Source organism: Prinia subflava, chromosome 8, assembly GCF_021018805.1.
Source record: "Prinia subflava isolate CZ2003 ecotype Zambia chromosome 8, Cam_Psub_1.2, whole genome shotgun sequence".
Lineage (NCBI taxonomy): Eukaryota > Metazoa > Chordata > Aves > Passeriformes > Cisticolidae > Prinia > Prinia subflava.
The window spans coordinates 1170627-1195470 of record NC_086254.1 but is presented as its reverse complement, the minus strand read 5'-3'; the positions used below and the strand labels follow the sequence as shown (position 1 = coordinate 1195470).

The 24844-nt window shown below is 50.3% G+C and overlaps 1 protein-coding gene and 1 long non-coding RNA gene across 6 annotated transcripts in view; one reads left to right on the top strand and one right to left on the bottom strand.

Moving 5' to 3' along the window:
* Positions 1–24844, bottom strand: part of CALN1 (calneuron 1) — a 140097-nt gene that overhangs the window by 20421 nt on the left and 94832 nt on the right. The window lies entirely within an intron of this gene.
* Positions 157–1940, top strand: LOC134554425 (uncharacterized). Its single transcript, XR_010081233.1, has 3 exons — positions 157–426; positions 848–916; positions 1066–1940. It is a non-coding gene; the product is annotated as an uncharacterized LOC134554425 (long non-coding RNA).

Below are 24844 nucleotides of genomic sequence, written 5' to 3'. Positions count from 1 at the left end.
ATATTTCTAGCCTGAAAATCATGTTGGTTGACAGCTGGTCTGGCCAGTGGGGTGAAGGGGTAGTAACCCCAGAAGCCAATCCACAACCAGACCCACAAATGTATAAAAATGGAAGAAATAAACAGGCTCGCTCTCTTTTTGGGGAGCAGCTTTTCACTGCAGACCTCCTGCCTCCGTGGTGTTGTTTTGCGTGCCGCTTTCACACCACTCTCAGGCCTTTTCCCCATTTTTCAGGCTGCTCTGGATCCCTGCCTGGAGAGACTGTCTTTAGTCTGCTCCTGATGGGATGAGGCAGCAGAAACCCGAGTGAGGTGAATGAATGGGCCCTGCTGCTGCTGTCTCCTGAAGGCCCTCAGCCAAAGGAAACCAATTTTTTACTTAACAGCTACAGATGTTCTGAGAATGCCGGGAGAAGTGGATTAGAAGGTGAGACCTGTTCCTGAACTGCACAAAGGACACAATAATTAATAAAAGCTTTACAAGGCAGACACAGAGCTGCTGTGGGGGAATTGGGGCATCCTTGGCACTGCTGACAGTGGTTAACAAAAAAAAGTAACAATGAGGCAGCAAAGAGAGCTTCTAATCCTGCTGTGCAGCACCAGCCAAAGCCAAGATAAAATCCAGAATGGGTTGGGTTGGGAGGGACCTCAAAGTTCATCCCTGCCATGGGACACCTTCCACTGTCCCAGGCTGCTCCAAGCCGCAGTGTCCAACCTGGCCTTGGGCACTGCCGGGGATCCAGGGGCAGCCACAGCTGCTCTGGGCACCCTGTGCCAGGGCCTGCCCACCCCTAAAGCAAAAGGGAAAAAAGAAAAATCCCAAAGTTTTTATTTTCTACTTCCATCAGCAAGTGATGTTCAGCCACTTCTGAGGAAGGACTGCAGCCCCTGGAGTGGTTTCCCCAAAGGCAAATATTGTAAATAACAAATTCCCCTTTACTCCCCCTTTTCTTAGCTTTTATATCTGAGCTGACATTGCATGGTCTGGAATATCCCAGGACCTCAGGACTGGCACCTTCTCATTTCCAAGACATGAAATATTGAAAAGACTGTATTTTTTCCTCAGTGAGAAATTCACCTAAAGCAAGAGAAATTCATCTGTACAGGGAAAAGCCATGATTTGTCAAACTGCCACTTTCTAAGGAGAAGGAGGAAATAACAGATTTGAAATGCCAGACGTTCTTGATGTTGCTAATGGGGCCCAGGAGCTGACAGAGAAGAGATGGAAGTGCCACCACCAGAGTGTCCCAGTGGGGCCTGCCCAGTGCCCCAGCAGCTGCACAGCCAAGGCACACGAACACCACATTTGGAACTGTTTTTCCAACTTCCCCCCACGCTGCAGACACCAGGTAAAGCCCATCCCATAGCCCACCAAAGTCCTGGTCACACCATCACACATCACACTCCTGCTGAGAGGAGACAGTGGAGCTCCCCTGGTGCCTGTCATGGGTCTCTCCTGACAAGGCAGGAGCCCTGAGGGAGTCAGTGAATCCCGAATTCAGCTGGAGACAGAAACACAGTGCAAAAACTCTCCCCTGCTGCAGCTCAGTCCAGCAACTCCAGAGCAGAGGATGTGAAAATTTGGTGCTGGTGCACCAAGGCTCAGAGGATGGGAAGGAAGGACAGAAATTATTTGGATATCCTGATTTTTTTTTCTCTGTCACCTTGTGCTAGGATGTGGATTTGTCTTTCCTTTCATTTGCATGTTGTAATTATTTTTATGTCACCTTTTGCTCTCCACATAGCAACCATTGTTTGAAAGCAAGATTAATTCAGCTGAAAACCATAACATCAAAACTGAAGCCTGGAGTATCTGTGCAGTTACTCCAGTGCTGGGAGTCCATGATTTTTTTCCTTGCCATGCTACAAACAAGGTGATCACTTCTCAAGTCCCCTCCAGCAATTCACTTGGCATTTGTGAGCTCCTGGCAGCTACCAGTAACAGAGAGAGAGCAGAAAATACAGATCAGCTGTCAGTGCTGAAAAATAAACCTCAGCAAAGTGATTTTAATGCCTGACTCAGCCTGCACCAAGGAGGGAGCACTGGCACCTCCACACTGGGATAAATGAGCCCAGGGAAAGCAGGGGCAGAGCTGGGCCCCCAGCGTGGAGGCCAGCACAGGTGATCCCACAGCCCAGTGCAGGTGAACCATGGAAGAGCTCACCTAGGAAACTCCTCCTGGGGACAGGCAGGGATGGTGCAGATTGGGAGCACATTTAGGAGCGCCACATGCTTGTTTGGAGCCCACTGGGAATGCAGTGGGACCCTCCCAACACCTGACCCTCCATCCCACCATCTACACCAGGAACATGGGACCGGTGAATTCGACAGGTTCCTCAGAACTGAGGACACAGCAGGTGGAACAGGTCCAGTCCATTTTCCTTCCCTGCCTTATCTGAACTGCTCAATTATCAGATTTTGCTGTGCTATGTCACAAAAAATAAATGCCTTTGGATTATCTTTTTTCTTTTATTAGAAGGTTTGGATTATCTTTTATCTTGCAGTATCTTTTATGGCAGATCTGACCATGAGTCTCTGGGGAGCTGAGTGTAAAATCAAGAATATCCTGACTGGAAGGGGCCCACAAGGATCACCCAGTGCAGCCCCTGGCCCTGCACAGACCCCCCAACAATCCCACCCTGGGCATCCCTGGGTGCTCCTGGAGCTGTGGCAACCTCAGGCCGTGCCCATTCCCTGGGGAGCCTGGGCAGTGCCAGCACCCTCTAGGGGAAGAACCTTTCCCAAAATCCAGCCTGACCCTGCCCTGCCAGCTGGGGACTGTCACCAAGGCAGGAGAGTTCAGCCCCATCCCAGTCCTGCGTTCCCACCTTGGAACAGCCACATCACGGGAGAGAGCTCTGACCCAGGCTGTGACATCAGGCTGCTAATTGCACTTCAGTTCTGCATGAATTAGAGAAATATTTAGCTCACTGACACTTAAGGGCTCTTGTCCCACTAAAATAAGCTGAAAAAATTGTCACATGGCAGCTCAGCTCCCCCACCCTGTGCCTTGCTGAAGCAGGGCTTGGAGAGCCCAGGGACAGCACCTGGGGGCAAATCAAAGCTGGGGTTCCAAACAGAGCCCAACACACGGGGGATGGAGCAGCTCTGCTGGGAGCAGAGGCTGGAGAGCTGGGATTGTTCACCTGGAGAAGAGAAGCTCCAGGGTGACCTCACTGGGGCCTTCCAATGCCTGAAGGATCTGACAGAAAAGATGGAGAGAGACTTTGGATAAGGGATGGAGGGACAGGACACAGGGAATGGCTTCCACTGCCACAGGGCAGGGATGGATGGGATACGGGGAAGGAATTGTTCCCTGGGAGGGTGGGCAGGCCCTGGCACAGGGTGCCCAGAGCAGCTGTGGCTGCCCCTGGATCCCTGGCAGTGCCCAAGGCCAGGCTGGACATTGGGGATTGGAGCAGCCTGGGACAGTAGAAGGTGTCCCTGCCATGGCAGGGGTGGCACTGGATGGGCTTTAAGGCCCCTTCCAACCCAACCCATCCTGGCAGTCTGTGATGCTGGATACGGAAAATGAGCTTTATGCCACACTGAAATCTCCCTCCCTCACTGATTCCTCCTGACACCAGACCATTCCCCTCCAATAAATCCCTGTTTCTCATCATCCCACTGAGCCAAGGACCTCATCTGAAGCTTTGCTGAAGCCTCCTCTGCTCTGCAGGTACCCAGCTAATTTTCTCACCAAATTGTTAAATGTATCAATAAAATCCAGCTCATTACAACCCTGGAGTCCCCAGCTTCTGCCCCAGCCCTGGAGGACACGAACCTTCCACAGCTTGAGCAGGGATATTTTTCTAATAGGAAATGTCACTGATCCATGAAAAGTCTGAGCCCTGAGTTCATTAAAACTTCATTAATTAGAGGTCTAATGGTGAGAGGGAAGGACCTTGCAGCCTGACTCAAGCTGACTGCAGACACTCACCCTGGCAGGGACCAGGAGAAATGGCAATTACTGGGGTGATCAATTCCATCCCTGGAACTGAACCTGTTCTGAGGGACAACAGCACCAGCATCAGCTTTGGGGTGGCCTTTTGCCTGAAAGGAATCTTAATTTCATCAATCCTTGAGTCCAGTATTGGTTTTAGCAGTCCCTGAGTGCAGTTCCTTTGCAAATGTTATTGAATGTTTGTTATTTGCCCAAGAGCCTTGGCTCAACAGCAGCATTTTCATCCCATCCCATCTGCTGGAGAAATTCCTTCTTTTGCAAAATAAAAATTTACAGATTTTGCAGAAGAAAAAGCTGAGGACAGAGGCTGAAATCAATCCAGTGACATTCAGTGGAAGAAGGACCAGGCTGTTCTTTGCCTTCCCTTCAGCCCTGACCCGGGAACATCTTCAGGGCTCCATTTGCAGAGGACAAAGTGTCTGCTGAATCCCAAACGGTGTTGTGATCCCTGGGTATTTGGGATCACATCCATCGTGCTCTCTGAGGGGAGGAGTTGAGCTTGCCAGGGATTTATCTTGAATTTTGCTTGTTTGTCTGAACAAATGCAGATCTTGCTGCATCCCTGCCCTACGCAGTGACCTTGTGGGTTTGGGATCAGGCCTGATGGATCCCCCAGCTCTCAGGGGTGACACTCCCTCAGTGCTTGGCTGCAGGAGAGCCCTTTGGAAAGGTCCTGCTCCTTTCCTTGCCTGAGGTCAGGCTCCACCTCCAGAAAGTCCCTTTTCCTTGGTGACACATGTCAAGTTTTCTGTTTTCCCTGCTCACAACAAGCTGCCTTTCCCTGCAGGAAATCTGTGCTCCTGGCCAGCCATTCCAGCTCATCAGCTTCTGTCGTCTCTGACACTTCCAGGAGCGCTTCATCCCGGTTTGAAATCCCTCAGGAGAGAGAAATCTACATCTGGTGAGGCTTTTGAGCGGCTCCTTTTCTGCCCTTTTCTGTCCTGTTTGGCACAGCCACACCGAGGGGAAGCTGAGCTTTGCTGTCCTCAGAGTGTCCCCCCCACCTGGTTTGTCATTTCTTGGGCTCTCCCGCTCTTTGCTGCCCTGAGAATCACTTCACAACAGCTGATTTCACCAAGAGTGGGTAAAGGAAAGCAAAAAGAAAGGAACAATCTAAAATGCACTGAGAGCTGCTGCTCAGAATCGCTGAATCCTAGAATGGTTTGGGTTGGGAGGGACCTTAAAATCATCTCCTGCCCTGGGCAGGGACACCTGCACCAGACCAGGCTGCTCCAAGACTGGTGTTTCATCATCTCTGTGGTCCCTCTGTAACCTGCCCATTTACTGGGGATTAATTTTGCTGTCGGTGCTGGAGCCAGACTGAAATATCTGCTCTCTGCCTGAGTGTGTCAAGTGCACCTGGATTTTATCAGAGAGATAAGGTGAGCAGACTCTGTCATATCTGCTTGGAGCTTAGGCATCAAAACAGGTCCATTTCTCACTGATGTTTTTTCCCAGTAATGGGAAATAAAGATTCTTCAGGATTTTTTTTAAATTCCATTTGTGGTTTTTTCTTTTTTGGCATCATGGTCAATTGAATCAAATTTACATTTAGGCAACAAAAGTTCTCAACAGACTCTGCCACCTTCTGTATTAAACCCTTTCTTTCCCTCTGCATGCTCTGGTTGGAGAAATTTGATGTTGTTGTTGATTCTCCAAGGGAAAAGCTGGAAAGAGCTGCAAGGAAAGGAGTCCCTGAGCCCCCAGAAGTGCTCTGGGTGTGTGTGTGCACATCCATATCCATCAGAACTGATGTAATTAAAAGGAAGGCATTGCAAAATGTAATTTGAAGCAGTTTGCAGCATTCATGCATAATTTTCAAATTATTTGGGAAGAGAGAAGTTATCAGAGTTGACAAGGCAATGTTATATGCAGTGAGAAGGAATAAAACTTAGTCTTCAATTTATATATTCTGTCAATTAATAAAGGAATGGATATAAATGAGGTGCTCAGGATCTGGGAGAACAAAGGGGAACTGCTTCTCTCAGAGCTTAAAGAGCCAAAGCAACACATGCTGGAGAAGATGGGAAAAGACATCCTGGGAAGAGGTGTTACTGCTAGCTGGTCTTTAGAGGTGCTAATGAAAACTCCCCCAAATTAACAGGATCACAGGGAATCCTGAGGATTCGATAAATTTCCTGGATTTGGCTGTGTAAATTTGACATGCCTGCATCAAGGAAATGTTATCACTTCTGCCTCAGCCCTGCAAACAGCTCTGGAAAATTTCCCTGAGCTAATTGCTCTTTAATAGTTTGTTGTGTGAGCACTTGCTAATTACAAGTCAGGCAGCTTTGTGAAAACATATCTGAAATATTCCTACAGGTGAGAAATGGGTTTGGGGAAGAAAGGAATTTTTGACAGAGTATGGTTTGTGAGTCTTGGGTGATCTGAAGTCCTGCTTCAAATACCAGCACTGAGTCAGAGCATTGTTGTCATTACACACAAATAATTCATCAGGTGAAGAGCTCCAGGTAGCTCTGGCCTTTCTCTGGGTGCTGCATTTTAAATTAAAAATAACCCTTTCTGCTGTTGTTTGTTTCTTAATTCTTACACTTTTCCCTCAGACTCTGCCCAGCACAGGACACAGAGGTTGTGATCCCAGACTGAAGCGTTCCCACAGAGATGGGGAACAACAGGAGCTGAAAATAGGACTGGGAGGGTGACCCAGGGATGTGTGGCACTGCTGAGACCCTCAAACCCTGGGGGCAGTCCTGGGTCCCTCAGGACAGTGCAGACCCTGAGGGGCTGGAGCGTGTCCAGGGAAGGGAACAGAGCTGGGAAGGGTCTGGAGCCCCAGGAGGAGCTGAGGGAGCTGGGAAAGGGGCTCAGCCTGGAGAAAAGGAGGCTCAGGGGGGACCTTGTGGCTCTCCACAACTCCTGACAGGAGGGGACGGCCAGGGGGGTCGGGCTCTGCTCCCAGGGAACAGGGACAGGAGGAGAGGGAACGGCCTCAGGCTGGGCCAGGGGAGGCTCAGGGTGGACATCAGGAGGAATTTCCCCATGGAGAGGGTGGTCAGACCTTGGAACTGCCCAGGGAGGTTTTGAGTGTCCATCCCTGGATGTGTCCAAGGAAGGGCTGGAGGTAGCACTCAGAGCTCTGTGCTGGGGACAAGGTGGGCATGGGGCACAGGGTGGGTTCAGTGATCTTGGAGGGCTGTTCCAGCCCCAGTGATCCTGGGATTCTGTGTGGTCCATGTGCAGCAGTGCCAGGGCTGGTGCTGAGGTTCCTCAGGAGACACAACAGCAATTCCAGCAAGCACAAAGGGCAGGAAGTCCCTCCCACCCCTGTATCGCATTTCTGCTTCTAACTTCAGCCTTGGCAGAGACTTCCAGATCAGTGGAATGGGATAAACTCCCAGGAAGGTGCAGACTTTGCTAACTACAGAACAAAAGGAAAGGCAGAAGGAATCCCCAGACATCATTAGTCCTGACTGTAATTTATGCAATAAAAATAAAAAGTGATGGCTTAAATTTGAATTTTCTGTTGCCTCTGGGAGGATCAATTGGAGTTTTTATCTCACATTTAGATGCTAATGGTGCAATCCATCACTCCAAGGCCATTCTAGGGCAATGGTGGGCTTTAGAGGTCAATGAGTAGCAAATTCCTGATGAAGTATTGAATTCTGGAAGAGGAAACATTGAATATTGGAAGAGGAAATGTTGAATGCTGGAAGGGGAAATATTGAATGCTGGAAGAAGAACTACTGAACACTGGAAGAGGAAACATTGAATATTGGAAAAGGAAATATTGAATGCTGGAAGACGAAAGAGAGATGAAAATGTTGGCCTTCAGAGAACATCTGAGCTCATTTTCTCCACTGGTGGTGGTGAACCTGTGGGGTCTGGACTGCTGAAGTTCAAGATAAGGGTCTATCACAGCTGCTATTTGCTTATCTCATGGAAAGGAAAAAGAGCATAATGTTCGTTTTTAGTATTCCCTAAATTCCATCTGTTTCTTTGGGGAGAAGTTTTCCTCCTGGTGGATGTGATAACCCATGGATGGACACGTGCATGGGCAGGTTCAGGGTAGATGTCAGCAGAAAAATCCCACCTTCACTGCAGAAGAGGAGAGACCTCGAGTGAATAATTTGCCAAGTTATTTTGGGAAGTTCCATGAACTTCCAGCACATCCAACTTGTGCTGTCAGGAAATTTCACACCTTGCAGGAGAAATCCTCTCCTTGGGCTTGCTCTGAAAGTGTCTCCTGTTTCACTTGTACCTCCCCAGCTCCACTCATCACCTTCCCAAATTCTGACATTAAAAAGACAACCCAGTTATCTTTTCCTCCACCTAACTTTCTTCTTTTTATCCACTTAAGTTTCTTCTTTTTAGCCACCAAAGTTTGAGGAAGCATCACCTGGAATTCGTGAAGGTTTCCTCCTCCTTAACTTCTCCCATCCCACCATCTCCCTTCCATGACAGGGTGGAGCAGACCCCAATGATATCCAAGAAGTGAACACACACCATGAGCTGGTTTTTCCCCAATTCCTTTCTCAGTCTTCCCCAGTTTTCCACTTGCTGTTTGACTGCTGAGGGCAGAGCCAACGTTCCCTTGGGTCTGCTGGAAATAACTCCAGGATCTCATTCCCGAGTGGTGCCAGCCCTTTCCGAGCTCAGGGATGCCCAGCATGGAAAAGGTTTGGTGCCACTCCATGTTTATTTTGCCGTGGAAGGAGAGCACCAGGGATGAGCATCAAGAACAGCATCTCTCTTCTACAGCCTGTGGAGCATCCCAGGTGTTTTCAACATCCTTCTGCCTGTGCCTGTCTCCCAAAAATGAGGGGAACACAGACACTGGAACCAGCCTGGCCACCATCCAGATGGAGAAATCAGCACCTTCACCCTAGAGACAGCTGTCCACTGGCTCACAGCTCCCACTGGAGAGCAAATCTGCAGGAAAAGCCCCTGGAATCAGGAAAAGCACAATCCCCATTCTGGTGCAACTGTGTCCAGCAGCTGGGTGAAACTGGAACCCCACTGGAAGTGGCCCTGCTGGTGTCCTGCTCCCTTTCTCAATGCAGTGGTTCCCTTCCCTCAGTGCTCGCTCCCACAGCTGGAATTCTAATTCTCCAAGTTTTTAAGCTGGAAAAGCATCAGTGTCCTCCATCCTCTCCTGTCTAACCCAGGTAGGTGTTTATTGGTACTCAACACAGGGATTCACCTCTTCAGGAAGAGCTGCTGTACCAGTGTATCCAAGGGATCTGTCCAGCAGCCAGGTGGGAACAGCTATAGCACAGGGAAGCAAATTTAACTATGATCCAGGAGTTGGGATTCCACCTTCTCTGAGTACCAGTGCCTAGGGATGTATGTCCATAAAATCCCACCATGAAGAGAAAGCTCTGCTCTGGGATTGCTGCTGGCTTTGGGAGGAGCTGGGATGGCTCCAGCCTCGGTTCCTTACCAGACTGACCAATCCCTCAACCTGCCTCAGCTGATACCTGCTGCTCCTGGGGTGCCAAATCTGCTTTTGGATCTCAGCCTGCCTGCTGGGATATCGAGGAGAAACTCCAGAAACTCCATGCTGGCCCTGGAGAAGGAAAGGCTGGTTCTCAAGGAGCCCTTCTCAGTTTGTAGCTGTTTCACACTGTGGGACATGGGCTGGAACAAGGGGAGCTTAAAGGTCCCTTCCAGTCCAAACCATTCAAGGATTCCATGATTTCATGATTCTGGGATTCCATGATTCTATAATTTCATAATACTGTGATTTCACAATTCCATGATTCTATGATATAATAATTCCCTGATTATATGATTCCATGATTCTATGATTTCATTCTTCCACAATTCTAGGACTCCATTATTCCACGATTCTGTGATTCCATGGTTCCATGACTCGGTGATTTCATGATTCCATGAGGCTGTGATTCCAATGTTCTATGATTCTATAATTCCATAATTGTATGATTCCATGGTTTCATAACTCTGTGATTTCATGATTCCATGAATTCATGATTCTATGGTTTAATGAGATGCATTTTACATCTCTCTTGTGTCCAGGAACTGTTGGGTCAAATGAGTTCTTACATTTTGGGGAATTGTGCCATTTTCCTGTATTTTAAGGGCTGGAGGGAATTACACTGGCAACAACCAGGAAAACCTGACAACACCTGAGTGTTTTGTCTCCACCTAAGTTTTTTGTCTCCTTTTCTATGGAGAAAAATTGCCACACTGTGTTATTTTATACAAACCCCTTGCCACACTGTGTTATTTTATACAAACCCCTGAACCACCCCTTGGGTCCCCAAGCCTCAAAGTCCACTGGATTCCAGGACAACCCCACTTTGCAAATGAGCAGTTTAATACTTTGGACTGCACCTCCAATTTCCAACTAGAAATAAAAAGAAAAACCAACTTGTTTATCAAAGTTCCATTTTGGCAGAGCGTTCTCTTCAACTGCTGCACACGAGCTCCAGATACTGCCTCAAATTCAGCGTGGGAGGGCTGAGACTCCCCAAAAGTCCCCCAGCAGGCTGGGAGCACAGCTGCAGCTGAGCTCCAGATGTGCTCCTGCTGAGTAGGACTGGCTGCAAACAGAGGAGAACAAAGAAGGCGGGATTGGGAGGGGATTTTTTTTGTTGGGTGTTATGAAAGTGGAAAATGGATATTATAGATATAAAAGGCAAACATAAAATCATGGAATCAGGAGTGAATGCTGAGTTAATAAGTTGAGTTTGCAATTTCAGTGTGTGAGCAAGGAAATAATGGACTGGGTTTAGGAGGGGGGTTGTTTTTATGCCTTTTATTACTGAAGCTGCTTCCCTGCCTGGCAATCCTTCTGAGAACTCCTGACTTCATCCCCAGTTCCACAGGCACACAAAAGCAAAGGAAAGATGGAGGAAATGTCAGCCAAGCAGCAGGAAAAAACACCCAAATAGCAAAACAAAGCAGCTGAGTGCTTTCCAGGGAGGATGGAGCAGGTCTTCCCATGTGGGACACCATGGCTGAGATTCAGGTAGGAACTAAACACAAATCCAGGTGTCTGCATTGCTTGGGTTATCTGGAATTGTTGAACACACATCCCAGCAATGCATTGGGCTCCAAAGTCTGGCTTTAAGCAGAATCCAAGGCACAATGGTCACCCCCAAGGGCTAAAGGAGAGGGGCACAAAATCAAATCTGAAAACACAAAACGTTTCTTTTCCCCCAGCAACCAACATTTCCTGGTAAAATGACAAACTGGAAAAAGGAATGAATGCTCCCTGGATGTTCCACTGGGAACAAGGCAAGGTCGCAAATCCAACTCTGGCTTCTTAGGGTGGATCTCAGGGAAGAGTTCTTCCCTGGGCACTGCCCAGGCTCGCCAGGGAATGGGCACAGCCTGAGGCTGCCACAGCTCCAGGAGCGTTTGGACAGGGTGGGGTTGTTGGGCTGTCTGTGCAGGGCCAGGAGCTGGATGATCCCTGTGGTCCCTTCCAGCTCAGGATGGTCCATGGCTCTCCTGGGAGATGGAGAGTGCTGGCTTTGTGCCTCTGGTCAGGCAGAGCTTTGGCCCAGGAACCAGCAGGGCAGCGAAGAAGCAGAAGCTCCTGGGATTGGTGTGTGCAGTCAGCACCACCCAGCAGCTGCTCCTTTGCACATTATCACTCCTGATGGCTTTGAAACCAGGGCTTTCAGCATCCCCTGCTGCTCCCAGCCCTGCTGGAATGCACAGCCAGAGGTTTTTAGACAGAGACAAACCCACTTTTCAACAAGATCCAACCTCTATTCCCAGTGTAAGGAAGCTCTGAAGCTCTGCTGGATGAAGTTATTAATAAAAGAAATGTAAACACACACAATATTTGCAATAATTCTCCATTACCCACTCCACAGGCAGCTTGGAACAATGCACGTGGAGCAGGTGCCCCGTTGCTCTCTGTTCCTACCAGGACTGATTTTATGAGCATGAGATTTTGCTCTGGAATGTTTCAGAAGGAACTGAACAACAGATGGGGAAGGAAGCTGCACATGGGCAGCACTAAATCCACCCTGTCTATGCTAAAAGCTCCTGGTGCAAGGAAAAGGGATGAGCACAGGGACATTTGGAGGCAGCAAGAGCTCAGAGGGAAAGCAGCAGGCTGGCAAATCAGGCAGGGCTGAGGAGCTGGGGAAAAAAATCCCAGGTTTTCCTGGGATTGGGTAAACCCAGAGGTCCAGAACTTTGGGAAATGTCTTTCTCTGCAGGAAGAAGTTTGCTTGTGATGCTGCCACAGTGGGGGACAACATGGGTTATGTGCCAGAGAAATCCAGCTCCATTGCAGGGATCTCTGGGGTTACACCTGCCTGACCTTCCCAGGCTGGGGGTCAGGAACTGGTGTAAACAAAGGCAACCTTCTCTCTGGCACATCCAACACACTCATCTCTTCAGGTGCTCCTGAGGGTGACAAACAGAGGCCTTTTGAGTCACTGGCACTTCAGTGAGGCTGTGACAGGAGGTTCTGAGCCCTCCCAGAGCAGGTGACCTCACTCCTGAGCCATCTCCATCCCGGGGCCATCCATTCCATTCCCTGCCATCCCTCCTGCCCCAGGACGTTGGCAGCAATAACCCCACATCCCTCAGCATCACCAAGCTCAGCTCTTGTGAGGTTTGTTTCCAAGGAGCACTGAAAACTGGAGCATCCATTAAACCTGGGAATCACTGTAATTTAATTAAAATTTTATCTTGTTGATCCAATCATATCCTAAAAGCAAGCACAAGCTCTGCCTGTGTGATCAGATCAGTTCCTGGGATTTCAGGAGTCCTGCTCCCCTGACAGCTCATCACACACTGAGACTGAGGGGATGTGAAATTCCTGCTTCCTGCATAAAAATGAACATGCAGCACTCGGATTTATTCCCCAAGGAGCCAGAGGAGAAAGGGAATGAGGGAAAAAGGAGAAACCAGAGCAGTTGCAGTGGATGTGCCCAGGCTCTGCCACAGACAGGAGAGGCTGCTTCAAATGGAGCCCCAGGTCTGCTTTGCTTGGAAAAAAAGGGGATTTCTGTCCATTGTGTGGCACATTCAAGGGAGAGTTTGAATCCCAGTGCCATGGGGGCTGCAAACCCCAGCGTGGGCAAATCTGTGATGAGGGGAAGACATGAAAAGATTGCTAATTAAGCCATTAACTGATTGACTTCTCCCCTGAGCTGAGTGGAAATAACTTCCCGAAGCCTAGGCTCCTGCTCCCTCCGTGCTGAGGCAATTCCAGCAGGGAGGGAGGTGATCAGCACATCTCTCTGCTCTGGCAGCTGAGTTCATTCCTCAGGCAGCAGCTGCCCCTGGGATTCTGTTCCGTGACAGGAGTCTGGCAGAGGGAATGCTGGTGGAGGGATTCACTCCCTGATCCAGCTTTTGTCACCTTGAGGTGCCCCTGGGGTGCTCTGGCTCTACTGTGGCCCTGTCACCTCTCCAGGCCCTCAAGCAGGGGTTGGTCCCCATCCCCACAGACTGAAAATCCGATTTTCTGGGAAATATTTCCATATTTCCATCTTCCCCTGCTTTAAAGAGAACAGAGACTCATGAATCACTGGGTTCATCACGTTGAAAGAATGTGACTTTCTATTGTCAGTGATATTTGAAGTATTTAAAGTTTGAACATATCTTGTTCATGCTAAAAGGGAATGGGACTTCATCATCGCCCACCCACGGTGACCTGCACACTGAGAGGGAATATTGCTGCCTCCTCAAAGTCACTGCAATTGTTACTGTGCCCAAAAGATTCTCCAGTTTGGCAAAACTGGCTAAAAACAATTGGCTAAAAGTATCCTGACACTACCCCCCCCCTCGTACTATGCAACTGGGGAGTGTTTTCAATCCATTTCGAGGTTTCAAACCTCTAAATCAAGGTTTCATTTATTGTTACAATCCAGCAATTCAGGAGCTCCTGAAATCCCATTCCACTTCTCCAATATCCAGGCTCTCCTCTTCAGATTCCCATTTCAGTGATAGGTTCAAATGGATGGATCTATTTGTGTTTGATGTTCTCTCCAATTTCCTGTATCCCCTTCCTGGCCTTTGCTTTGGCTCTAGGCTGGACTTGATGATCTCAAAGGTCTTTTTCAACCCTAGTGATTCTCTAATTAAGAACAAGAAATGTTTCCATCCCTGCCGTGAGCTGAGACTTCGACCTCTGCAGCTTTTTGGATGCAACACCAAAGTCCGCATAATTAGGGATTTTATTTATTCCCAGCCACGGAAAAGCCTTCTCAGTGAAATCCCAGATCTTATTTTCTGTGCAATTCATTATTAGAGATGGGGTGGCTGCACCTGCTTGGGGTTTGTGTTTAAAGAGAGGGGCAGGTTGTTTGAAATGAGCTCTCTGCACATCCAGTGTGCCCACAGCACAAGCTGCTGATTCTCCAGAGCTATGTCCTGCTTCCCAGAGTCAGGGAATCATGGAATAACAGAATCACAGAATCATGGAATCTGTGCATCTCAGTGAGGCTGGGGCTGCCCCTGGATCCCTGGAAGTGTCCAAGGCCAGGCTGGACAGGGCTGGGAGCAGCCTGGCATGGAGGAAGAGGCTGGAACAAGGTGGGCTTTAAGGTCCCTTCCACCCCAAACCATTCCAGGACTCCTGGGATCTCCTCTTGTCCTCTTTTTAGTGAAGGAATTAAGATAACAAAGCCTCCAAGTCCTGACCTGATGCAGCTGCAGCAGTGCCTGGTCCGGAGCCATTGTCAGCACCAGTGTCACCAGCAGTGACAACCACCAGGGGCTCCTGAGGGAAGAGCCGTGGTGGGGACAGTGACAGCCAGGATGGGAGGGTCCCCACGCCCTGTGTGACCAGAGGAGCCCTGGTGACAGGGGTGGCAGAAAGGGCACAGAGGAGAGGGGGCACAGAGGGGGAGGGGGCACTGCAGCCCCCCCAAAGCGCTGCCACCCCACAAACAACGACCAGGAGTGACAAAAGGCCACTGAAAGGCTTCATTGGGACTCCATCACCCTCTTGGCCTCCTGCCAACCCCTCGGGGCTGTGGAAGCAGCCGGGAGCTGGGGGTGGGCATTGATGCTGCAAAGGCAGGGAGGAAGGCTCCTGACTGGAGGGACCGGAGCCCCAGTTCTGCCCTAGCAGGTGTGACCCAGAGCCAGGAAAGGCTCCAAGGCCAGGATTTAATTGTGCAGGTGCTAAATGAACTGGCTGCAGTTTTAATTGCAGGAGCAATTTCGATGTCTGTCAAATGGCACAGACCGGGAGGCTCTGACAGCAGGTGGGGATAATGTAAATTATCCTGGGCAGGTTTAAGGTCTCTGAACAAGGTCTGTGATAACCTTGGTAAGGACTGGGGTGTTTCTGATGTTGTGGAAAAAACACTCTCAGGGAAGAAAAGTTCAGAGCTTTTGCAGTTTCACATTCAGAAAACAAGAATAAATATTATAAAGTTCTCATAATAAATGTAATAAAGTTGCCACATTTCCCACAAATGTCTGAGACGCAATGAACTCCCCACCACAGAAGCTGTCAACTCTTGTTGCAATTAAATTTTTAATATCATCCATATTTCTCCCTAGATGCAGGAGTGTGACAGAACACTTCCAGAGTGTTTCCTCCTGCAGATTCCAGGCCTTGTCTTCTATAAATCCCATTATTCTTGCCTTGTTTTCCCATCTGCTGTGGGACAGGGGCAGCAGCTCCATGCTCTAGCAGGGGCACCGTGTCAGGGCTGATAGCTGAAGTCAGCACTGATTATCCAACACCCGGAAAAGAGCCGGGCTGGAAGGGGAGAGAGGATTAGAATCGTTCCTGGTGAATTTTAATGGCCTTTAATCAGCCACTCCACACTGATTACCACAAACGGCAGGGGCCTGTTTCCTCTGAATGTGCATGGCTGGGTGGGTTTGGGGTTTAACTGCCCTAATTTAATTCGTGCTCAGCAATCAGCGCTCAGCTGGCTCCAGAGCCGTCCAGGTGGGGAGAGCAGAGGATTCCTCAGGGCTGGGAGCTCTCCCAGTCTGCTCCCTCTCCCATTGCCCCTGCCCTGGCAGAGCCCTGCTGACCCCTGGCTCTGGGAAAGGAACAAAATTCCTCCCTGTGAGGGTGGAGAGGCCCTGGCACAGGGTGCCCAGAGCAGCTGTGGCTGCCCCTGGATCCCTGGCAGTGCCCAAGGCCAGGTTGGACACTGGGGCTTGGAGCAGCCTGGGACAGTGGGATGTGCCTCCACCTCCAAGGTGGCTCCAACCAAACCCATTCTGGGATTCTGTGAATAAGGAACACTCTTGGAGAGGGAGGGGTTGGCAGAGCAGATCCAGGCTGCCAGAGGAGTGATCATTCTTCAGGACGTGGATCGTGTTCATCTTTAACCCAGGGAAATCTGGGGGGAGTTTGGAGAGAGAAAGTGTCACCAATGCCAGAGAAGAAAGGCACTCAGAAAGTGCCATCATGAGCTCCAGGGTCATGGAATGGGTTGGGTTGGAAGGACCTTAAAGCCCATCCAGTGCCACCCTGTCATGGCAGGGGCACCTTCCACTGTCCCAGGCTGCTCGAAGCCCCAATGTCCAGCCTGGCCTTGGGCACTGCCAGGGATCCAGGGGCAGCCACAGCTGCTCTGGGCACCCTGTGCCAGGGCCTGCCCACCCTCCCAGGGAACAATTCCTTCCCCGTATCCCATCCATCCCTGCCCTGTGGCAGTGGGAAGCCACAGTAGTGGGTACTGCTGTGGAAATACCTTTACAACTTGGGTTTGCAGGCCCCTGTCACCAGCCTTGGGTCACCTGCCCCATTTCAGTGCATTTCAGTGCAACCCCAGGGTCACACAGGACAAACTGCTCTGAGCTAAAGAAATTCAAATCCCCACATCAAACACCTCAAAGTCATTTTTCTGTGGCCCAGTCCTCCATTTTTTCTTCCAAATGATACAAGAGAAACCCCATTTGATTTATTTGCTGAGAAACAGGCCCCAGATAAATGAGGGTGTTGTGTCACTGCTGAGTGAAACACATTTTAAAACATGTTGAACCGGGCACTTATTCAGGAAAAACAGGGCAGGAATTCTGGGTCTAACAGCAGTTTCAAAGCCTTTGATCAAAGTCCCGCTTGGGTAAAAACAGAGGGCAGTTTGAAGGGCATTAGATTAACAAAAATGTGTTGGTTATTCCCAGTATAAATATTCTCTGAGGTATCACACACCTGCCCAAAATGAAAACCCCAATTCAGCGCAGGAGGGAGGAGCACAGCACACACAGCCCAGGCTCAGCTCTTCCCTTCATTCCCAAAATCCTGATCTTGGAACATTTATGCTGGCATTTCCCTGCCTGTGCCATGTCCAGCATGAATCAAGATATGAACCAAAACACAAACCTAAAAGCTAAATCTAAATCTTGCCAACAAGCTGAGGTGACAGCCAAAGGTTTGGCTCAGGGTACCAGGACAGCTCCCCTGCCAGCCCCAAAGTGAGTTTGGAGCAGTTTTGGAGCTGCTTTGGGCCAGTTCAGCCCTGCCCCACATCAGTTTGCCTGTTCCCTACCCAGCTCTGTTCTGAACTGTGGGCAGCACTGATCTGCTGGGGGTTTCCCCCAGATCAAGGCCTTAAACTGAGCCCTGTGTTCCACAGGAATTTGAGGAAAGCTCAGAAGGGGCTGAAGGTGACAAAGCCTCAGCTGGCTCAGGACAGCAGGACAGAGGGGAGGGTTCTCTCCACTCCCTCCATCCTCAGAGGGCTTTGTTCTCCTCCTCTAAAAGTTCTCAAAACAACAATCCTGGGCAAGAGAGTTTATTTTCCACACCTACCCTGAGCTGAACCAGCACTTCCTGGTGTGTTTCATCTTCATTTGATTCTTTGATTATTATAAATTTCACTTCTGCCCTGAAAATGCCCTTGAATTCGAGAACTTTCAAATGGCAATAGGAAAAAGAGGTGCAGTTTGCTGGAGGGTATTTGAATATCCACACAGGGGGTTTGGAGCATGAGCTCAGCAGAGCTTTCCTGCCTGTCTGTGTTAAAAACGTGGCATCAAAAAATGCCAGGACGAGGCCGACATAGCAAAAGGAAGCCAACACTGGAGAATAGATAAATTTAACCTAAATCCAAAATCCCGGCATTGTTTGGGTGGGAGGGACCTCAAAGCCCACCCAGTGCCACCCCTGCCATGGCAGGGACACCTTCCACTGTCCCAGGCTGCTCCAAGCCCCATCCAGCCTGGCCTTGGGCACTGCCAGGGATCCAGGGGCAGCCACAGCTGCTTTGGGAATTCCATCTCAAACCCTCCCCACCCTCCCAGGGAACAGTTCCTTCCCAATATCCCACCCATCCCTGCCCTGTGGCACTTTAATCCTGGATAATGTTGTGAAAACATGCACCCACACACCAGCTGGCCATAAACTAAATATTTATATTGCCTCAATTGTCTCGTATACAAAGGACACAAGTGCTGTTAGCTGAGGTTCACGGATTTATCCTCACACGGGATCAGAGTCCCTGAAATGCCTGGAATCTGGCACTTGCCCCTAGCCTGGCTGCCTCCCTGACAGCTCCTCTCAAATGCCTCGGTTTGTTTCATTTTGTCTCTTTATTGCTTTGTCATCCCCCAGCTTGAGGGCCCTGGAGCTGCAGGGGCACAGGGGAGCTGCTGGAGGGACCGGGACGTGTTTGGTAATGATTCCCTGGGCAGGGGAGTCCCGGGGAAACATCGGAACCAACCCCCAGCAGGGGCAGGAGGAGATGAGGAACACACAAATCATGGTCAGGGGGTGATTCCCCCATCCCTTCCCCAGGAAAGACAGCAGCTCCCACACCCTGCTCCAAACCCTTCCATGAGCTCCACCTTGCTGGGTTATCCCGAGGGTTGGCTCTGCTCAGAGTGGGGAATTTGGACACTAAAATCCATCTCTGGATGGAACTGCAGCATTACTGTGGCTCATTGTGGGCAGAGATCTACCCCTTAGGTGCCTGATCTGCTTATTCACACTCAAAATTGATAAAAATCAGTTCTGAACACTTCCAACTGAGCTCACACAAATACTGGGTCTTTCCACAGCTCCCCCAGGTTGCTCTGGGGTGCTGCTGTGTCTACATTCTTTTAACTGAGCAAATGTATTGGGTCACAGAATCATTTATTCTAATGACCACTAGATAGTGTTGTGTACTCAACAGTAAAAAAAAACCAAAACAAATATCTTTGTACACCACATCAGCACTGCCAGCTCTGGAGGCTGCAGCCACCTCAGAGCTCAGATTTCTGTCTTTGTCAGCACAAAAATAAACCCAAACCTCCTCTGACAGAGAAATGATGGTGCAGAAAACACCCAGACAAAGGAAGGGGTTCTCAGTGAAGTGGTAAATTTGTTTCAAGAAAAATCCTCAAGGAATTTCTCTTGAAGATCAGCATTGTTCCATTCACTTGGTAAAACTGCATTAGGGATCTGCTGGGAAATTTCCTGACAAATTCAAGCCCTGGGAAGGGTGTGCCTGGCTCGGGGGGCACTGGTGCAGTGATGTGAGATGGTCACAGCACCACTAACACCCTCAGGCCCTGCACATCACCCCAGAGCCCAGAAATTACTGACAAAAAACCCAAACTGAAGTTTAAAAAAAAAAACAAACCTTAAATAAACTCCTCGAAACTGAAGCACAACAGCCCCACTGGCAGCACTGGTGGCACAAGTGCCCAGAGAAATCAGGGCAAGATCCCAAAGGAAGGGGAGGGAGGTGGCCCAGGCCTGTCCCACCTCCTGCCAGCAGCAGAGTGGCCCAGGGGACAGGGCAGGACGGAGCTGAACCTGCAGGACACCCAGGCCACCTCTGACAGGGATGGCCAGGACACATCTCCACCCTGGTGGCCACAGGAATGTCCCCACCCTCAGGACAGCTGGGGCCTGGGCAGCTCTGGGAGGGCCACCAGTGGTGGGACAGCTGTGCCCGGCTCTGGGGACACACACAGGTGGCAGCTGGGTGAGCATGGCAGGGCAGAGGGGACACCTCTCCTCCCCAGGGGTGGTTCCAAACAGCTCCTGGTGCCTCTGCAGGGGGAGAAGCCAGCCCCAGGGCCCCTGGCAGGAGCTGCTCCAGGGCTGCGCTCAGGAGACACCTGGAGAACACCACGAACACCCAGGGGTGTTTGTGCAGCAGAGCAGCTCAGCACCAGCAAAAATTCTTCTGCAAGATGTGAAATGTCCCATCCTGTGGTTTCACTCAGGGCGTGGAGCCCCCAGGGGCTTCTGTCAGAATCCCAGAAGGGTTTGTGTTGGAAGGGACCTTCAAACCTCTCCCATTCCAATCCCAACACCTTCCACTGTCTCAGGCTGCTCCAAGCCCTGTCCAGCCTGGCCTGGGGCACTGACAGAGATGGGGCAGCCACGGCTGCTCTGGGCACCCTGTGCCAGGGCTTTTGGTGCCAGCTTCCAGCAGACTGCACTGGAAATCTGGGATACACACAGGGAAGATCCCAGTTACCCTCTGAGCAGTCAGGGCCTGCAGGCCTTTCCTCCCCTCACCCACTCACCCTAAGGAGCCCCAGCCTGCTCCCCCCACCCCCGCACCTTTGCAGCTTCTTCATTTGCATTTTTCCAAAGGTCTTTCTTTCTTTTCTTTTTTCCAAGCAGCTAATTTATTTTTTTAGATTTTCTTTCACAGAAGAGGTCATTTTCTTCCTAACACATTTCTTTGTTGCAAACAGCTGCCAGCACCTCGGGGTTTCTGTTTGTTCACAGGCAATGAGTGTCTATTTTCCTGTTTTTCCTTCTTTTTCAAGCCTTAGTTCAGTTTCCCCAATATTTTTACTCCACTGAATGCCAGAGTTTGGAGGTAGGACAATGTGTAGATTTCTCTTACAGTGGGGATTCTTTGGAAAAAAAAAAAGAAATAAAAGAGGCCAAGTCTGTTTTAAACAATTTCCAAACTCTGATCTCCATGAAAATCAGATTCCTTTGAGTCAACTAAGATTTCCCTCAACAAAATTCCTGCAGTGCAGTGAAAGATGATTTTGTTACAGGAATGGGAAGTATCCAGGGAAGCCAAAGGCAGAACCCTGCAGGACAGGAGCTCCTTCTTTACTCTGTGCAGAGAGGATGGAGGGATGGATGGATGGATGGATGGATGGATGGATGGATGGATGGATGGATGGATGGATGGAGGGATGGATGGATGGATGATGGAGGGATGGATGGATGGATGGAGGGATGGATGATGGATGGATGGATGGATGGATGGATGGAGGGATGGATGGATGGATGGATGGATGGATGGATGGATGGATGGATGGATGGATGGAGGGATGGATGGATGGATGGATGGATGGATGATGGATGGATGGATGGATGGATGGTCTATGGAAGGATCCATGGAAGGATCCATGGATCCATGGGTGGAGGAATGGATGGATGGATGCGTGATCCTGGTATCTGGATTGGGATTTAAGGCCAGGTGGAGCCTCCTCTCTGGCAGAAACTCCTTTCTGACACTGGGAGTGAGGGGATTTGGGATTTGCCCCTGAAAGTCCCCTGCCTGAAACTCATCACCTGTGCTCCATCACCCAAAGAGGCCTTTCCAAAGAAAAAATGATCCCAGTTCCAAGAAAACCAGTAGTGGGAGTGGATGCTGGTCCTCAGGGGTGCTGGGGATTCTGATCCCCTCAGGAAGGAGCCCACAAAAAGCCAAAGCCCCTCCCAGCCCTATGCCATGCACCCCTCAGGTGATGCTCCCACACATTCACCTTTCCTACAGGCTGCTCCTGACTCTTCCTAGCAAATCCCTGAGAAACCCACAGCACAATTCCTATTTCACTCACCAGGAAAAAGAAAATAAACTCCCCAAAAAAACCCTGGATCTGCAGGCTGAGTTTATAAATAAACTGGCACAGAAAGAAGAACCTCTGGACCATGAGAGCTGCTGAAGAAAGTGTCCCTGAGTGCTGCAGAGGGTGCACAAAGCCCAGTCACACCTTCCAGGGCAGCCAGATCCTGAATCCAGCAGGCAGGAACCCTCTGGATATCAACTGCCTGCTTTAAACAGGCTCTGAACCAAAGCTGCAGAGCGTTTCTGAGGGCTACACATGCTGCTTGAAGCTCAAAACCACAGCTGGGCAAGAAAATCCTGCTTTTCTCCTGCTTTGCTGCTTCCAAAACTTTGTCAGCTCCAGTGTCTTGAGTGCTGAGCTGTAAACTCGGCCCTGGAGGTTTGGGAGGGTGGATTTTGTTCCAGGGAAAATGTGGGGGTGGAAAGGAGGTCCCTTCACAGGGAGATGAGGGTGAGGCCTCCCAGGACTGCTGTGGTGGATTCATCCTCTGCACGGGGCTCCAGGGGTGACAGGGACAGCTGTGCCACCACAGTCCAGGCATGAACCCCTGCAGGGCTCACATCTGCACCAGCACATATGCACCAGCACATCTGTGCCAGCACATCTGGACACAGGCCCAGGGAGCAGTGTCTGGAGATGGATTCATCCCTGCAGGGGCTCAGCTCTCCATGTGCTGTCACAAATCCATGGAGAGCAACAGGGGAAGGTCCTGGCAGCAAAGGGAGGTTCATGAGGCAGCAGGACTGTTCCCCTCCCACTGATAACAGCTCCACAGAGATGGAACTGAAATCCAAAAGGCCTTGAAAGCCTTGCTGGGACACACAAGGTGACGTTTAGCTGCCCCCAGTGCACACAGCTCCACCTGAGCTTCCACTTCCCTCCACATTTTTTATACCAGATGCAGTAAAAATGGCACTTCTGATGCACAATTTATCCCTTCCTGAGGCTGATGCCCAAAGCAGATCCCTTGAATTGTACCCAGGAAGTGGCTGTTCCCTTGCATGGCTCCAAGAGTCCCAGGTTACCTGGGATGAGCTAAAGGACACTCTGGGAGAGTCCCAGGATGTTTGGCATGAGCTAAAGGACACTGAGCAGTGTTCCAGTTTTTTTGGGATGAACTTCACACCAGCCACTTGCATCCTCCCATGGAAAATCTCACCTTTTAAGTATGGATATGAGGAAGCCATGACCTAAACTGCAGGAGCAGCTGTGGTAGGAGATATTTAATTCCTGAAATTAGGATATGACCAGGATGCTGGAGTTCAGGGGCACTGGTGAACACACACAGCTGGGTATCCTAGGAAAGGTCTCTGCCTTGGCTCCCAGCTCACATCACAGTGGTGTTGCAGGATAATCAATGCCAAGGTTTCCAACCTCTCCTTTACTTTTCCAGCTGGGAAAGCCCAAGAAATGGTTGATATTTTAAATGTATGGATTTTTTTTTTCCTGTGGAAATCACTTGAAGGTATCTCAGGTTCAACAGTCAAAAAGTGCTGCCCAGGATGAGGTAGTGCTGTGGGATGATTTGTTTGGTGGAAGAGGATTTGGGGAGGAGTTCCTGGTGCAATGGTCCAGCCCCAATTCTCTATCTTTGGCCCCATCCATCAAATTTCCATCCAAACTTTCAGCTGCATTTCCTGATTTAAACCCCAGAGCAGCCACCAGGAGGGTGAGCACTGAATCTGTGAATCACAGAGATGTGGAATAGGTTGGCTTGGAGGGACCTTAAATCTCACCTCATCCCTGCCATGGCAGGGACACCTTCCACTGTCCCAGGCTGCTCCAGTGTCCAGCCTGGCCTTGGACACTGCCAGGGATCCAGGGGCAGCCACAGCTGCTCTGGGGCCTCACCACCCTCTGAGTAAAGAATTCCTTCCCAATCTCCCTCCTCTCTTTCTCCCTGGCAGTTGAATTAAGCAGGTTCTTTGAAAAGCTGACACAGCAGTTCCTGAAATCCAGGAATCGAGATTTTTGCAGCAGAGCAGCTCAGCACCAGCAAGAAATTCTTATGCAAGATGTAAAATGTCCCATCCTGTGGTTTTACAACATCCTGCACCAGCCCAGAGGGGCTGCACTGCTTCAGGAGGAGGAGGAGGAGAGGGAGGAAGGGCTGACCCCAGAGGAGTACCTGGATCTGTTCCCACATCAAATTGGACACAGACACAAACAATTCCTCTGCAGCAAGGCTCATTTGCCATCATCAGATTAAATCCTCTGCAGGGACAGGAGGAGAAACTCACACACAGGAAGCAACTGCAGCAGGTTTATCTCTGAACTCCAGAAAGAAAAATCCGTCTCCAGGCACAATTGTCTTTGGAGACAGCCCCAGCACAGCCCCTCACTCCCTGCTCCCTCCAGGGCCCCTCCATGCCCTGCCCTGTGCCACGGCCATTCCCACACATTTTCCCCTTCATTTCACTCTATTAAGGCACTAATTGATTGACCAGATCAGGAGAGCCCAGATCTGTCCCCTGGGACTCTCCTGCATTCTCAGTCACAGCTGCACAGGGGTTAGGGATGGGCAGAGCCCCGAACCTCCGGGCTGGGATGGGAGGGGAACCTCCGTGTCCCACCCCAGCCACATCCCTCTGCTCTCCCGCGTTCCCAGCCAAGCTGAGCCCCACTTCCTCTCGCTCAGTTCCCTCCCCAGCCAGCCCCAAATGCAACCCCCACAGCTGGGTGTGCTCCCTGCTCCATTTTCCAGGGATCAAGGTGTTCCTTGGTGCCCGTGCTGAGGGTGCAGCTCAGACCTCGGGGATCCCTGCTGTCCCTGGCCTGTCCCTGCACATCCCTCCCTCCTTGCTGGTGGAGTTTTGGCCATTGCTACTCACCCATCAAAGGTCATAAACCCCAGGATATCCCTCCCCTTAGCTAAAGTCTGTGGGAGCCTCGAGAAAGGAAAAGGCTCCCCCAAACCCAGAAAACACAAACAGCTGCTGAGCTGTTCGCTGTGCAGGACCTGCCTCCCCAAACCTGCAGAGACATCCCAACAGTGAGAAATGAGAACTCTGGGCAGTATCTCCCCACTGGAATTCTGCTCCTCCCGCTCCTGCAAAGCAGCTTTGTCTCTCCCCGAATGCCCAGGCTGCTCTGAACACCAGGAGTTCGTGCTGGGTGATCTCTGATGGCAGGAACAGGCACCGTGGTGAGGGGATGATCCAGCACTGTCCCCTCAAGCCAGACAAAGCCCCAGAT